The following is a 12,056-nucleotide window of genomic DNA, read 5'->3' on the forward strand; positions in this document are numbered from 1 at the left end:
TACTTACCCTGAATAGGGTTAAATGATAAAAGATAATTTTTCATGCGCTCCACTGAAAAACAATTATGGGCGCAAGAGATTAGACATGTACTAATCTATAATGGACTAACATTTGAAAGAGGGGCAACTGCCAAAATAATACCTGTCACATGCAATTGCACTCAATTATATGTAGAAGCGTTTCCGCGTGTCTTTGGAGTAGAAGATGGAAGGGGGAGCCGTCCAATTGGCGTGTGTCCAAGATGAGAGGGAAAGAGGAAGGATAGAGAGACCAATTAATTGATTGCAGATGCGTGTCTGGCTAAGTAAATGCGAGCCGCGCAGACCCTCCCAGCCTAGGGGTCTGCGTAAAAGTATTGGACTCACCAGCGTCTCCGCTGAGTAAACCACTAAGAGGGGGAAGCGATGCACAAGTGTGCTCGAATTAAGCCGAGCCAACAATTGCACTTGATTCAGTCCCAGTGAATTATCAGTGCAAATTAAACCGGCATTACAATGTATGTTGAAATAATTCTAAATGATAATTAGCCCAATTAGGTAAGTTTGACAATTTAGAGTTGGAATTAGGGGGGCAATAAAAAATTGGCCCGTATCAAGACCTGCCAGTTGCGCAAAGCGAGATAATTAAGAATTCATTGTCCAATCATAAGGAAGTTGATACATAAGGCACTTGATAGTTCAAAAAACGTAAAGAGAAGGTCATCCCTTCATAAACCTCTCAGTTGGGCACTTTGAAAACAAAGAGTAGAGTGAAGATTTACGGCAGCTAAGTGTATGGCACAAGGAGAACCTCCAGCATGGGAAGGAAAGTGAAATGTATAAGTTACATACGAGTTGGATTTGGACAACCCATTTATTTAGTACAATTCACTCATAAAAACACAGAAAGTTCATGATCTGTATTGAGGCCATGTGTGACCGTGCGAAAGCGGCAAATAAGTCGCGCTTCTAACTGGCGTAGTTTCAGAACCAAATTGCCACCTCGTTGTGGTAATGAAACCTTGGCCATCCCAGTAAATCTAATTTCAGCTTTGTTATCCATTTGGTGGATTTGTTGCCAATGTACAGATAATGGGTATTTGGAGTCTACTTGAGAGATGGAGGCCAAGTGTTCCCTGATTCTAATCTTCAAAGGCCGAATTGTACTGCCGATGTAGTGCTTCCCACATACACAAAGAATGCAATATACACAGAATTTGGTATTGCAGTTCATGAAAGAGTTAATTGTATATCTGCCCAAATGGCCAAATTCTAGTTTCTTAGTTTCAAGTGTGAATGCGCACATAGAACATCCCCCACATTTACGAAAGCCACTTGTGCTTGCTGACTGTAACCAAGTTAGTTTAGATTGCGGATTAAACATAAATGAAGGTGAGAGGATGTTTTTGAGATTGCTAGCCTTGGTGTAGATGAAATTTGGCGAATTATCTACCCAGGGAGTGATATCTCTGTCCAATTGTAAAATGTGCCAATGTCTCTTGACTATACTGTACAGTTTTGAACTCTCTGTGTTGTATTTGGTAATAAATTTCAATTTGTTGCTGTGAGTACTCTGAGGGCGTACTTTAGGAGTGAGTAAATCCTCTCTCTTCAGAGATTGCACCTCCAGTAGAGCTTTGTCAAGGAGGTGACTGTCGTAACCTCTTTCCAGAAAGCGGTTGCGGATAAGTGAACATTCGGTTTTGAAATCCTCATTTGTTGAGCAATTGCGTCTAGCACGTATAAATTCTCCTTTGGGAATGTTGCGTGAGACCAATTTCTTGTGGCAACTGCTCGCGTGAAGTAAAGAATTAACTGAAGTGGATTTGCGATAAGTTTTGGTTATCAGTTTACCATCCGAAATTGTAATAGTTAGATCAAGAAAATTGATACTACTGAGGCTGACGGTCTGTGTAAACTGAATTCCCCATATGTTAGTATTGAGATAGTTCACAAAATCATTAAGGGTGTCACAGGAGCCCTTCCAAATCAGAATCACATCATCTATATATCTCTTCCAAATATAGATGTATGGTGAGAACATAGTATTTGTGAAGACAACCATTTGTTCAAAATGATGCATAAATATATTTGCAAGAGCTGGGGCATAGTTTGCTCCCATTGCTATTCCAATAAGTTGGCGGTAGTAGATATTGTTGAACAGAAATACGTTGTTAGAGAGAGCACAAGACAAGAGTTCTTTAATCATTTCAATGTGTTCATAAAATGAGGCAGAGTGTTCCCGAAAAATGTGATCAACACTAATAATTGCTTTCACATGGTCAATGGAGGTATAGAGTGCTTTAACATCAAGTGTCACTAGTAACATGTTGGGTAGTACAGGTAATTGATCCAGTATATGTAAAATGTGCATGGTATCTCTGATAAAGGTGGGGATAGAGGTCACCAGAGGAGCAAGACATTCATTGATGTACATAGAGATTGGTTCAAAAATCCCACCACCCCCACTCAAGATTGGTCTTCCTTCTGGTATTATGGTGAAAGGTTTGTGGATCTTGGGCAGGAAATAGGCAGTGGGCATGATTGGGCCATCTACAGTGAGAAACCGTTTTTCAACATCTGTTAAGAGGCCTCTGGTGTACCATTTGGCCAGAAGTTGGCTGACTGTTGCCCTGAGTGTACCAATTGGGTTTGAGGGCAAAGTTTCATAACAGCCAAGTGAGTTTAAATGTTCTAGGCCCATGGCAATGTAGTCCCTCTTATTCATTATTACCACATTGCCACCTTTGTCTGCCTCTTTAAGAATCAGGTTCTCATTGGAAGCCAACTTTTGCAAAGCTATTTGTTGTTGGCGCGTCAAGTTGCATTTGCGCCCTTGTTTCGTATGGGTGGAGTCTTGCAGTTTGTGTATGTCATTTGTGACTGCTTGATGAAATGTATCAATCAAATTGTCTTTCGGAAAAGTAGGCACAAATTTAGATTTGCTTGATAATTCTTTTATTTTCAGATTTTGCTGTTGTATGCTGAGGTCATGCAATAGATCTATCACATTAGTGTTGGGATCATAGTCGCATTCGTCCAGTGACATAAGAACATGTGTACTTAGCATGGTCTGAAGCGTGACATCTGAGGGGGCAGGCTGCTGTGGTTTGGACTTGAAATACTTGATTTGAGTTGCAAAATATTTTTTCAATTTTATTTTCCGAATAAATTTGAACAGGTCAATCTGAATTTGAACAAAGTCATTACGGTTGGTTGGAGCGAACGAGAGTCCTTTGTTCAGGAGAACACGTTCATCTTGAGAGAGAGGATAGTCACTCAAATTGGTAATCAGATCTAGTTTGTCTGATTCCTGAGGTTTTGCTGATACTGTGATCGAGTCATTCTGCGTTACGGGAGAGGGGGGGCGTTTTATTCACAATAATAAAATAAAATAGGTCTTATACTCCCGATATTTAGATTCACTTATGAACACATGTATTAAATCAAGAATCATTATACATTGCACAGGGCAAGCAATGAATACGCTCTGCCATCCTCCAACCCCTGTGAAAGATTGCTGCCCAACATTAGCCAACACTGGTGTTCTCCTATTCAAGGATCACCAAGCTTTACCCCGTAAAGATGAGGCAAAAAGCCCCCTACTGAATAGGCATCAAAGTATGGGAGGTCCTGCTAGACCAGCAATCTGGCCTTGATTCGGCAGGAACTCTCATCTTGCAGCCCATCAGATCTGGAGCCCATTGCCAACACCTCTCACTCTAACAAGTGTCCTTAGAAGCAAGAAGGTAGATCCTAAATAAACTCGCAGCAACAGTCAAATAATTAAAAGACTGATGGATTGAAATAGCAAAGAGGGAGAAAAGAAGTCTAGGGAGAAATATATATACTGAAAACAAAGGGACAAAAGAAGTATGGCGGTATGGTGGACAGGCAAAGGTAGACAGATTGAGACAAGGAAGAAAGAGGACAAACAGAAACTAGAAATGAAAGGAAAAGGAGACATGAAGAAAGAGGGAAAGTTATTGGGACAGAACAAATGGGATTATTTCAGACACTGCAAAAACACAAAGCGGATGGCAGTAAAGACATTAAAATAATCACAAAAAAATAATCGTCAAATAAAGGGATAAGATGAACAAGGAAAATACGATATCAAAGTAAGAAAGTCAGCCTTACAAACAAGCATCGGCAAAGGCAGCAGTTTTGGCTTTTGTGTACGCATGGGCTAGGCATTTGCTAGGCACTTCCATAATGGCACTACCAAGCCATAAGACTGCAACCGCTGGACAATGATGTGAGTACCCAAGCAGTGCCTGACCAATGTCTAAAAACAAGCCAAAATGGATGGGTTTGCCAATGCTTGCTGTTAAAAGGACTTTAGCTGCTTGTTTTTAATAGGACTGCAGATGTAAGAACACACATAATGCTTATAAAGCATACAGCTGAAGGCACACTTGGCTAAGAAATATTTCTTACACAAGAAGAACATTTAGTACTGCATTAAACCATTAGCTTTTCTAAATCCTTTATTGAATATAGCTGAGAAAACTCAACTTTTTTAATATTAAACAACAATTTCATTTACATATTAATAAATCATTTTACATCAAATAATGTAAAAGTAAAAGTCACAATCGTTTCGAAGCACCCTAATAAAAACAAAGTTAGATTTGCATTTACATACGACTTAAATAAAAATGTTCACCTATAAAGGAAACAATTAAGATGTCAATCATAATCACAAATCATTTCAAACTCATTAAAAATGATAGTATAAATGTCTTAATTTACAAACTGCACGGTGCATCATCAACATTGTCACACCACAAAAATGTACATGATTAAAACACAGAGCATCCTAATAGAGTGATTGTGACATCATTCAAGAATCTGTTCCACACCAAAGTAAGGCCCTTAAATTCCTAACCCACAATTGAGACTGGATTTATTCCCAAATTCAAGACAGATAGTAAATTATAGGTTGCAATGCGAATAACTATGGATTTGGTGGACAGTATTACCGACCATCAGGTTTCAGGGTGTATTGCACTAAAGTAAGGCATATGTTTCCAGAAGTATTTCATTCTTAAATCAATTAATGCAGGACATTCAGTTATGATATGTTTGAGGGTTTCTTTAAGTGAGATAACCTCACAAAACATACAATAATTCTCTTTTGGATCCATCAACCTTCTTCTAGTCAATATATCACTGTAAGAGGATTCAATTCAACACTACAGCTAAGTCAATGCCTAGTCTGGGATCCTGAATGGAAACCCTTATTGATATATCTTTACGTCCAGTTCATGCGTTCTGGATGACTACCCCTATATAACACCCCTCTCTTGGAATCCTCCTGACCCCACTGAGCCAAGAAGTAGTTCTGTTTTGCAAGTTTAAAAGGTTTATTTGATAATTTAAACAATAGATATATATATCACACCTTATAATAAATTAATAATTGAATATCACACTTAATCTGAGCAGTAATCAATAATGGATAGTCCGGCACTAGCACACTTCTTTATAATCAATGATGAGTGGTCATAGGATGGATACGATAGCAACAACACTTTTATGGTTTCAAATGGATGCAATGTGGAATGAAAATGCAATACAGAAAATACTCAATATGATTTCAACAATACAATGTAATCACTTTTCTCTGGCAATCCACTCCCCCCCTTTATGCAATGCAAGGAAATGGAAGGGAAGCACACAGTTCTCAGAAATGCAATCAAAAGTAATTTAGTTCACCCCAGCAAGCTATGAGTTTGAAATACAGGCAAAAGTGTTTTGATATGTGCTGGCAATGAAGTGAGGAATATGCTGAAAATGGTTTTAATTCCCTTTAGGAGGTTCAGGGTGAGTGAAATATACCTGGGATGAGTTCAGGCTCACTTTAGCAAGGATCTAGGGATGGTTCTTAAGAGGCAAACAAATTTTTAGCAAGGAAAGCAAGGAAGCTGCTGTTTTCACACGTGGCTGGATTTTTAACCAAATCGCAAATCGCGGTAAAATTCGCGAGTGCGAGAATCGTGATTATGGCAAAAGTATGAGGAGAAGGAAGTCGGTTCTATACTTGTTGAAAAGCTGAGATTCTAAGCTTTCAGAGGAAAGTTAAACCAAGTTCATAGCATACACGGTTCTAGAGGTATGAACGATTTTGTGAAGATTGTTTTTCGGATTTGAAATTTTGAAAGTTCAAAGCGACAGGTTACAGCTTGCAGATAGAAAATGACAGGTGACAACTTCTAGTAGGCAGTTCTGGTTAGATTAAAATAGATTGAATTATATTATTTTAACTAAGAGATTGGTTCTGCACAGTTCTGCTAGGTACTCACAATATATTTTTGAATTAGGCCTCGCCACCCTCGCCACAGATCTGGTCAGGTTTTGGACTGGACTCCGGTCTGTTCTGGGTCTCTTCACAGTGATCTGGGTCAGCTCTCTGGTTCTGCTAACAGCGGTCTGGGTCAGCTCTGCTCTGCTGGTCTAGCCTCTCTGGATTCTGGATACTGCTCTGCTTTCTAGGTACTGCTACAGGATCTGGAGATTGATGGATTTGAAGTCTGGATCTCTGGATGTGAAGTCGTCGATCAGCATGCTCCGCAGCAAATGGAATTGAATGTCTCTATCTGTCCTGACTGTCTGCTTTTATGTGTTTTGAAAGTGGGTGCAGCATCACTAGCCAGCCCCTCTTTCAACTTGTCATTGGCCCAATTCTCCCCTCTCCCATGATTGGGGAAGGAACTGTGAGTCAGAGTGATGCTGTAGGTTTTATGGGTCAGAGGATCCTCCCCTGGTCAGTTTGCCCACAAATCTATATTTGATTCAAATACATACTTCCCCGATAGACAGTTGTTTGGCATTGCATACACACATCATGCATTTACTGATGGTAGCCCCTGTTCCAATTTTGTCATTTGTAGGAGCTTGGGTTCAAAAATGGCAACATATTTCACTTTTTAGTCGGGTTACCAATATTGGATTTTTCCCTGCATTTACACAAATGTGCCCATGGTGTGTGGGCATTAGGTGGTGGAGTGTCAGATTTTTAACATACATACATTTAGAGTAATATCCTCTTTTCCGCTAAAACCCCCCTGAACATATCACTTATAAAATTTTCACAAGTCCGCTCTATGAATGATCCATCTTTTTAGATTTATGTTCTGGCCCCAAAGGGGTGTGGTTTCCCCCAGCACAAGGTTGAATTTCAGGTTTTCCCAGTTCTGCCAAGCCAGCTTGCTCTCACAGGCAGTGCTCCTCCCCTTTCCTTCCAGGAGGAAGCCACTTTTACGGCCCCCATAATAAAGCATTTGCCTGAGTCAGGACAGGGCTTTGTTCAATTTCCTGCAGAGCCCAGGTAATTCAATCAGAGAAGTGTCATATCCCTTTTGGTGGGAACAGCAAAAGGCAGCTAGGCCTGGGAATACAGCTGTTGTGCAAGTCTCAACTCCTGTCGGGGGTAGCTGGTGGGCAGAATTCAGTTTCATTAAGCCAGGTTTCAGATAAAATGTCACTTTTTGTTGCCCAGTTTAAGTCAAGACAATTTTTACATATGCACCTAGAATGCTGATTCTAAGTTCAAAACTATGACATTTTAACAGTGACAAACTATGTGGCAGTCACAAGTCTGTCCCTCAGTTTATTTACACATTTCGATTTTTGGTAATTTTAAATCCAGTTTCAGTTTAAGCCGCTGCAGACCTGCAGAGATCAGCCAGTCTTGTTATAAACCTTCAAGTCACTTCAGAATATAACTTTACATTGTATCCACCTCTCAGTAAGTCTTTCTTTGGCCTGCTTTGGGTTCATTTATTCAGTTTTACACAAATGTCTGGTGTTGTTTTAAAACGCCGGCTTTCTGATAGTGGTGAGTACTGGTAATGCAACCATTTGGGGGATTTAAGAAAATGAATTCCCCACAGTTCTAGGTTGCTTTTGGCAATCAGCATTGCCATTCCCAATGGTTTCAGGCTACTGTGTGGGTAGTCCTATGGTGGTTTTAGGCAGTGCCCTTCTGTGCCCATAACATCGGCAAAAATGGGTTGCAGCCTATTCTTCATGCATTTCCCTGGGCATTTTCTTGGAAGCTTTGGCCATCATGATGTTTTCAATGCCAGTACTGCACAGTTTTTGTGGTAGGGCTCGGATGTATGGGTAAAACATCCCACAAGCCCCCCTCTTGCGATGGCCATTCTGTTTCACTGATGGAACTCGCAAGATCTGGGATGTTTCCTCATCTTCTTCCAATAGATGGCACAGTTCAGCATCTTTTTCTTCATCCGGTCGGATCGATCGGTTCTCCTCGCCGGTCCTGATGGGAAGATTGGGCGGTACCCCGGGCCCCTTGCGTCTCTGCTCCCGGTCTCCGGATCATCCTCCCTGGCCAGTCTCAAGGTTTTCTTTCTCCCAGGGCGACAAAGGAAGAGCGGCAATACCTATTCATAGACATTTTTCCCCCACCATTGATATAGTGGGGTGGCATATAAATTTATAGTCAAAACATATGAACATGCACATTTCTTTTTGCATTCAAAAACGAAAAAACCCACATTGAGAAACTCAGAATTTGATAGGCGATATGTAGGATATTTTAAGTTAGAACTGAATTAATCTGAGACAGTACCCTCTAGGATTCCAGAGGATTCCTCCAGTTGTTGCAGAGTGTGCCTGGGATGGCAACACTTTAGCTGATTTATGTGGACCCACTTGTCTTCCCCCTCTTCCAAACCGCCTTTGGGGATGCGGATCTTATAGGCCACAGGGGAGATCTTGTCTATAATCTCAAAGGGTCCCTTCCATGTAGACAACATTTTTTCGCTGTTTGGCCTGGTTCCTTTGGAAATTGTATAGATAGACCCGGTCCCCCACATGATATTCCTTCCTGGAAGTTTTCAGGTCATAGTGGGTCTTCATACTCTCAGCTGATCTTTCCAGATTCCGCTGAGCATAGGCAAAAGCATGTTGAAGGTGTTTCCTTAAATTCTGCACATACTCATGAGTTGTGGAGGCATTTATGAGTGTCTGCTCTTGGGTCCTGTAGAGCAAATGCTGCGGAAGCACCATCTTGCGTCCAGTCATCAACTCAAATGGTGATATTTTGGTTGCAGATGAAGGGGTAGGTCTGATGGCCATTAGGACCAGAGGTAATCGGATATCCCAACTTGGCCCATAATCTGCCACAAACTTCTTTAATATGCTCTCAATGGTTCGGTTATATCTCTCTACTGCCCCAGAAGAAGCTGGCCGGTAAGCAATATGCAACTTCCTTTTGACCCCCAGTATCTCCCACATCTTTGTCATTACTTCACTGGTGAAGTGGCTACCTCTTTCTGACTCAATCCTTTGAGGTAGACCAAAACGGGAAAAGATGTGGTTAATCATCAGGGCAGCTGCAGTTTCTGCCTTGCAATTTGGGGCTGGGAGACATTCCACCTACTTGGTAAACAAGCATGTAACGGTCAACATGTACTTGTTTCCTCTAGTCGAGCGAATCACAGGGCCTACAAAGTCGATTTGCAAATCTGACCATGGCAGTGTCATCCCCCTCTTTTGGAGGGGTGCACGGTGCGTGAGGGATGATGGCTGAAATTGTGCACACACAAGACAACCCTTCAAATATTGGTTGAGGTCCTGGCCCATGTGTGGCCAGTATGCAACCTCTCTTAAGATTTCCAGTGTTATGTGAAACCCCCTATGACCGGCGGTGGCCGCATCATGGGCGTGACTTAACATCAGGCTTCGGAATGAGGTAGGAACCACCCACTGATCGTGGCCAGCTTTGGATTTCCTTACCAGCAAACCGTCTTGGATTCGGAACATTTTTGGACATTTCATCAAGACTCTAAGGTCCTCTTTCCAATTGTAATCAGTATCCGTCAGGGGAAAGTTCTCAGGGTCCTCACGGTGTTGGTAAAACTTACCAATAATTGGATCCCCCTTCTGAGCTGTAATCAAATCATCATCCGGGGTCTCCTTGCTCCATTGGGCAGTTGAAAGATCATTGTGAGCATTTGTCTGGGACCTAGTGATAGCAGTGACCTGGATTTCCTCCAACAGGGACTCTATTTCTATTAGATCCCCTTGGATGGCCCCGGTTTTGGCCAGCTGATCAGCTAAGTCATTTCCAGTTTTGTCTGGTCCCTCTACTTTGGAATGACCCTTGATCTTTTTCCAATACATGGTCATCTCATTCGAGGTGACCAGATCATCAATGTTTTGGATCAACTTCCCATGTTTCAAGGGTTTGTTATTAGCACATAACATGCCTCTGGTTTTCCAATTAACCAGGTGCTCCACGAACCCGTTCCGTACATGATCCGAATCTGTGATTATGACCAGTTCGTGGAGTCGATGCTGGACAGCAGTGAGGATGGCCTGATGCACAGCCATCAATTCTGCCACCTGATTACTTCGGGGACCAATTTTATATCCAGCGGAGGGTTCTGGAAACTCCTTCACCCATACATTCCCTACGCCAGCCACCAGTTCTTTCTCCCCATCGTTGTCAACATGGTACAAGCATCCATCCACATAGACGGTGGGCATTCCCTCACACTTGTCCTCTTCAAAGACTTTGTGTGGGGAATTAAGGTATGCCTCCGTGTTGTCCTTGATTTTTAAACTTTCGTCCTCGAGACAGTTTACTCTGGCACAATCATGCAAGTCAGCCAGACCTTGCGCGAGGGGACTCTTCTTGTTTTGGCCATATCTGACCTCCACAGGAAAGCCTTGCATTGACAGAATCCAGGAAGTAATTCGGGAATTACTCACATTTCCGGCCCGGATTCTGTCACTTTGGAGATATTGCAGAGGCTGGTGTGGAGTCTCCACTATGATGTGTTCCCCATGGATAAACGGGCGGTAATTCTTCAATGCCCACACCGTTGCCAGGAGTGCCTTCTCACAATCGTTGAATTTTTCCTCCACAGAGGATAAAGTTTTGCTCGCATAGGAGATTACTTTATTGACCTTGTCATGCTTTTGGTATAATACTGCCGTCAAGCACGTATTAGAGAACCCCGTCTCCAGGAAGAACTCCTTGTTTCTGACAGGGTAAGCTAGGCAAGGCGCTTGTGAGAGGCTTCTCTTGAGTTGTTTTACCGCCACGGCTTGTTCTGGACCCCATTCCCACTTGACCCCCCCCTTCAGGAGATGAATCAGGGGTCTGGTGATCTCTGCGTAGCCCTCAATGAACTTTCTGCTGTAATTAGTCAGTCCAAGGAGGCTCCTTAGTTCCCGCAGAGTTGCGGGGTCTTTCAGTTTCTGAAGTGCTTCCACTTTCTTTTCCTGGGGACAGAGACCCTGAGGAGTAATCTCATGCCCCAAGAAATTAACACGGGTTCTACACCACTGTGCTTTCTGAAAGGAAAGTTTTGCTCCGGCGGCCCTCAACTGGGTCAGAACATAACGGATCTCCGCTATGTGTTCCTCCACAGATGAACTTTTAATGAGGACATCATCTACATAAGCCAGGTTACCCCTCGCACCCAGGTCGGGCATGGCCTTATGTAGGAAAATGTTGAATTCATTGCCGGAGTTGAGGTATCCGAAGGGAGTCCGGGACCATGTATACTGCTGGCCCCCAAAGGTAAAAGCCAGCTTGTATTGGTTCTCCCTACTGACCGGCACGGTCCAGTATCCATTGGTCAGGTCTATTGCAGTGAATACCTGTGACCCCTGAATCTGGGCCAGCCCTTGGTCAATGTAGGGAAGAGGCCATCGGGAAGTATGGACCCGTTTGTTGAGCTCCCTAAGGTCAGCGCAGAGTCTCCACTGGCCGTTTGGCTTTAATATTCCCAGCACCAGATTATTGAAGGTGCTGTGGACGGGACAGATTATTCCCCTGGACTCAAGGTTCTTAATTATTTCAGTAAGGGACTCCATTGATGCGAGAGGCAAGCGATATTGCTTCACAAACACTGGAGTCATGCCAGGGTCGGTGGGGATTGTTGTTGTGTGGATGTCGGTGCGACCACAGTCATATGAGTCTACCGCAAAGAGATCTTGGAAATCCAAGAAGACTTGTTTCAGCTTTTGCTTCTGTTCCAGAGTCACACAGGCATCAGCTAGATTGCCTCTCTCTTCCACCATCTGCCTGAAGC

This window comes from Ambystoma mexicanum, chromosome 10 (assembly GCF_040938575.1).
Source record: "Ambystoma mexicanum isolate Mex_15411 chromosome 10, UKY_AmexF1_1, whole genome shotgun sequence".
NCBI classification, from domain to species: domain Eukaryota; kingdom Metazoa; phylum Chordata; class Amphibia; order Caudata; family Ambystomatidae; genus Ambystoma; species Ambystoma mexicanum.